This window comes from Nannospalax galili, unplaced genomic scaffold, assembly GCF_000622305.1.
Source record: "Nannospalax galili isolate Female #2095 unplaced genomic scaffold, S.galili_v1.0 scaffold461, whole genome shotgun sequence".
In the NCBI taxonomy this organism is placed as follows: Eukaryota; Metazoa; Chordata; class Mammalia; order Rodentia; family Spalacidae; genus Nannospalax; species Nannospalax galili.
In genome coordinates, this window is record NW_008349975.1 from 1,555,189 (window position 1) to 1,560,967 (window position 5,779).

The following is a 5,779-nucleotide window of genomic DNA, read 5'->3' on the forward strand; positions in this document are numbered from 1 at the left end:
AAGGCTGAAAAGAGAAAGGAAATTTGAATAACCTTGGAAAGGCAGCAGACTCCATACTGGGTGGTGAGGTGTGAGAAACAGTCAACAACATTTGCAACACTGGAGGAATAAGTTTTGGCAGCTGTTAGCTAACTTCCTGATCTACAGTAAAGTTCATGTGACCAAAAGGATATTTCCGCAGTTCCTTGTGCTCTCCCCCGCCCCCCATCTTACACTAAGAAATTTTACTAGGGTCTGGTTAAATGGTGGTGCTGGCCAAATGTGGGCCAGGGTAGGAGTCCTGGATCCTGAGACTGAGTTCCTCCTGCAGGGACACCTCACAGACTCTCCTAGGTCTCACCTGCAAGGTATCACCAAGGCCTTTGTTTTCAGAATGGGGATTCCTGACTGACCCTGTTCCAACTACCAGCCTGTCGATTCCTGATCCTCCCCAATGATCCAAACTTAAAAAAAAAAAAAAAAAAAAAAAATCTATGTGAAGTTCCAAGCATCTTCCTCTGCTGGCGCCTTCCTGCTGCAGCAGTCATGTTTCTGGAATCATGCATAATTAGGGTCTGACCACTATGGAAATATATACAAGATGTTTACTTTCTTTTCCATGGGGAAAAAAAAATAAAAAGAAAACCTGGTCTGGTGCTCAAAGCCAGACTCCTTGTGAAGCAGTGCGCACCAAGAAGGCAATACCTGTGGGCTTTGAACTCTTCCCCACCAGAAGGGGGGGCAGCTGAACTCAGACCTAGGTGGTGCTGCAAGATCTGGGTCTCTGGTGCACCCGGAGCTTCCAGGGCAGGTGTATCTTGGGCAGGTGATCCCTGTAGCCAGCTCAAACTCCTGTCTCTTTCAATCTTAGATCCCGTAGTTGCAGCGAGGCAGGCAGGAAGGAGAAATCGTGCACCCTCCACATCTCAGAGTTTTTAGTAGGTTTTCCAGATAGCTTCCAGGGGCCACCCTCCGGGTCAGTAGAACATGGACTTCCTCAAAGTGCAGCAGAAAGTTGGTAGAACTCGTTGAAGATCAAACCTTACCCAACAAAGTGAGAGAATGTTTGAGAAGGCGCTAGTCAGACTGCTAAGACTGAAATTCATACTGAAGGGTCGCTGGGGTGGGGAAGGCCTGGAGAACTGCGGGTCTGACAGGGTACACCTCAGCATGAGATGCTAGACTTTCCCTGAAGCCGCACAGGGAGGAAGATAACCAATGGGAGTGGGGAGTCTTTGAGACAAGTACCCTCATTTAATTTACCAAAGGCCAAGATGCTAGCTAACAAAGTCAGGGCAGAAGTCAAGACCCAACCCAGGTGTGTGACTCCTAATCGCATTCAGGGCTTGCTATTCAGCCACTCTGAGAGACTCAGAGATGTTTCCAGTTTTACAAGAGTAGCCTATCTGTCCAAATTCCCTGTGGCTTTTAGGATAGTGTCACCGTTAAGAGATTCACACTAAATTTGTTGCGAAGGAAGTAGTGCAGTATTGTTTTCTGAAGCACGCCAGAAGTGTCTTCTGATTTCTGCCGCCTGTAGCAGTGTATACTCTAAAGGTTTCAAGTAACTGCCTCCCAGCCGCGCACAACTGCCAGCTCCAAAGTGCGGAGCCCACCAGCGAGCATCACCTGGTCTCAACAAGGGGGTAAACCACACTGCCAGGGGACGCGACTCGCCGCCTCCGTGCACAGCAGGAGCCGCAACCGTTTTTTCATTTGGATCCCTTCCTTTAGGGTCTTGGCTTAAGAAATCTCTCTGATCATTAATAAATGCAGTAAGATCACTCTGGCCCAAGTCACTCTCGTGGCCGAGAGCCCAGGGGCTCGGCTCCGGGCAGCGACTCAGCACGTCCAGCGGTAGCCGGGAGGGGAGGGCCCAGACTGGACCTGCGGGCGCCGCTTGGGCTTTCTCCATCCAAGTCTTGTTCCAGATTTCCCCAGCCACCGCCAGCGGGCAGAGCCTGCAGGAATCTGCAAACGTGCGGTTCCCAGGCGAAGAACTCAAGGGACGAGGAAATTGGACTCTAGAAAGCACATGGAGAAAACCAGCGAAGCGGAGCCAAGCGCACTGTGGAAAACCCCGGGAAAATTCTTCACACCCATGAAAAAAAAAAATGGGGGGGGGGGATTCTTTCTCTTTTTTTCTTTCCCCTCTCTTCATAGTTTTTTGCTCTTCTTTACACTCCCATCTTGAAAGCCTTGATTTTTAATTTCCAGACAGCTGGAGTCCCTGTGAGGAATCATCCGGAGAGGAAGACAAAGTTTAATTTAAATCGGCAGCCTAATTCCAGTCAAGCGGACTTGTGTCTCTAGCTGCTTCCCGGCGTTTCTAGTAGTGTCAGAACCGCCAGGTAGCAGCACAAACCACCGCCTAAGGTAAGAGGCCGAGACCCGTGAGTACTTCATCTTTCCTGAACTTGCTTTTCACTTGCTGGCCAGTTAGCCTTAATTGTCACCTCTGAGTTGGATAATCAACATCTGTGAATGAGGAAAATAAATCACCATAGGCTCTCCTCTCACCACAGAGACTATAAAATGAATTAATATACCCTTGTATGATTAAAAAGTCACATTAAATGATCACTCATTGAATCACTCAAGGTCTGGCTTAGTTCTCTAGGAGTAATTGGGACCCAGAGGCTTTAAATTAACCACAAATTTAGGAAATGCAGCCCCCCCTCCAGAAATAACTGTGATACACAAAGGGAAAGAAGGAGATGGAAATGAATTTCGTTTCAGAGACGCTTCAAAATAATTTGTCCTTAATGCCCACCCGGAGTCGGTGCCCTATTCAGCTGACTGGCCCCTAGAGAAGACTGTGAGTGATGACACTCATCCAGTCCCCAGTCTTTTTTGTCCTTCCTCTTTTCTTCCTTTTTCTTGCTCCCTTGGCAGCAACATCAAGAGAGTGAAGGAAAGGGGGAAGCGGCTGGACATGAAAACCTGTAATCCCGGGAATTTAGGAGAATCACTACACCAGCTTGGGCTCCATGAACCCAGGAACAGCTCCGAAGTGGTGGTGGTGGCTAAAGAATGGAGAAGTTCTCTGCAGGGAGTTTGTAGGAAAGGAAAGGAGAGGGGAATACTTCCCCCCACAAGAAATTCCCATATCACACACGCCTCTCCCCGCAGGCCTGCACACTTTGCCTGCTTCTTAATTTTGCCTGCTTTGTCATCCCCCCTATTTTCTGCAGGTAGCTCATTTCCAAACCCTAAGGCATTATCTCCAGAGACATCCTCTCTGGATAAGAAAGAGGCCTGTGACACCTTGAAGCAACTACTGGATGAGGGCTGGGAGGTAGATGCGTGGATAGCAATGTCTAGGAACTCTTGGGGCTTTGGTTCTAGGGCCCCACACTCATCACTCAGTCTTCTCCCAGTACAGGGGTCGGTGGTCCTTTCTGCTTATCAGACAAACTCCTGGACCCAAGGATAGGTGAAGAAATGTCAAGGTAGCATTTGCAGGTTAGAACCAAGGTAATTGCTTCTTAGACCTCCCTAGGTTTTGAGTTGCCCTGCCCCAGGCTGAAGAGAGAACATCGGGCTATGTTTAAATAGTAGGAGCAGAAACTCAAGTCCAATGAATTTGAGTTTATATCTTCTCAAATTCTACTGAGGTAGAGGAGAAAAAAAGTAACCCATTAGGAGCCCATTTTAGTAGATGCTGGTTTCCCCTGGTTGATGAGCAATCTGGGTAAGTGACCCCCATGAGTATTTAAATTTTTCAAATTTTCTTTTATTTTATGAGTGTTTTGCCTATGTATATATTCATATATGTATATGAATATATATATGCATATACATATGTACCACATATGGTGCAATGCCTGAGGAGACCAGAAAAGGGTCCCCTGTGGAACTGGAGCTACAGATGACTGTGAGCCACCATGTGGTGTGGGTGCTGGAATCCAAACACAGGTCCTCTGCAAGAGTAGCCAGTGCTCTTTAACTGCTAAGAACCGTCTCTCCAGCCCCCCATGAGTGTTTTAGAGAATAGATATGTAGGAACTCCAATGTAAAATGGTCCTCAAAAGCTTTAGGTTCTTAGGACAAGCTTTCCCACCAATTAAACCACACTCTAGGAGCATGCAGAAGAGGCTTACGGAACACAATTCAAGTCCCTCTGCCAGGTGACCAGGAAAGCTAGTCCAGGCTACAGGACCTATCTGAAAGCCATCAAGTCCTAGGAAGCTGGGAGTTTATTTGGAGGCACAGATCTATGGCTCTGGCCAGGGCTGCCCTCTTTACACCTCAGTGTCCTTGCAGGCAGAAAGGGTTTAGAAATGCCCTCCTGCCATTTGTGAAGATTAAATAAGGAGAACTTGTAAAATGTTTGGCACTTAATAGGCACTCATTAAATTGTTTCTTTCCCCCCATGTCCTGAAGGTAGGGGGTGGGCAGATTTTATTACTCCTCTTGATGGAAGAACTAAGATAGGGTTGTGTAGGAGCCACAGAAGACCATTAAGTTTCCTAGACTTCTTGCACTGAAGCCCCAGGACCACCAGACTCAGTGCTATCAAAATCTCAGGCTCAGAGGTCCTCTAGTCCCCTTAGAAGATGAGGGCTAGTAGAGAGGTGTCTAGAGCTCCATTCCAGGCTCAGTTCACTGAAAAGGCCTCACTTAGAATGTCACTGCCACAGAGCAAGGATCTAATTACCCCCATCCCTTATTCCCTTGGGTTTATAGGCAACCCCCCTCCCCCAGCCCTCATTGCTGCAGCAGATGGAGACCAGAGGAGGGGGTGGGGCATATTGCATGCTGCAGTTTCAGAGTCCCTTAGTGCCCAACTGCTACTCATCAGACCTGGTGCCCATGAAGGGAAAGGAAAGAAAGACCACAAATTGTGCTAATTAAGAAGACCAGGCTCCATTCTCTGAATGAGGCCTGGAGCATGGCCCTATTTGTTTACTTATTTGTTTATTTAGTGCTGCTGGGGAGAGAATCCAGAGCTTTGCTCATGTCAAACTAGTGCTTTGCCACTGAGATATATCCCTAGGGCTTGAGAGATGGCTCAGTGGTTAAGAGCACTGGCTGCTCTTGCAGAGGATCCAGGTTCAAATCCCAGCACCCACATGACAGCTAACATCCTTTGTAACTCCAGTTCCAGGGGATCTAATGCCCTCTTCTGACCTCTGTGGGCACTGCATGACACAGGCACACTTACACATTTGTAGGCAAAACACTCATACACACGAAGAATCAAAATAATTAAAAAATAAAAATCACCAATCTAAGCTCAGGATATTAAGAAAAGTCAGATGGGTCCCCAAGCCCTTTCCTTCTACAGCTCTCCCTTCTATCCCCTTTGAAAAGCAGCACTAAGACTTTCTCCACACCTGAATGCCCAGTCCACTACCATCACATCACCATCTTACTCAGCTCTGGGGTCTAGTCTGAGGAGGTGAGAAGAAAGAAGCCAAAGGTCTCTAAGGATGGGAAAAACAACCCTTAAGATCTGGAAGGGTCCTGGGAGGCCTGCAGGGCTTGATGCATAGAAGTACTTAGCAGATTCAGTGCCATTACTGCCTAACAGGGTGTGAAAAGTAATAGGAATGCGAAATACTGTGGGAAAATGGAGAGTTTCCAAAGCAGGCAACAAGGCCCCTACTCTGGCTGGTCTAGAGGACTCCAGATCTCTAAGGTCCCTTGGGGCCGGGCTCCAGGAATTGCTACTACAGACTCGGAACAGGAACTGCAAAGGAAAAGTGGAGAGTGAGAAAGGGGAGGCAAGAAGGGAGGTGTGCACTAAGACCACTGTAGTGACAGATGAGGACCTAGACAGCGGGGTGGGGGGGTG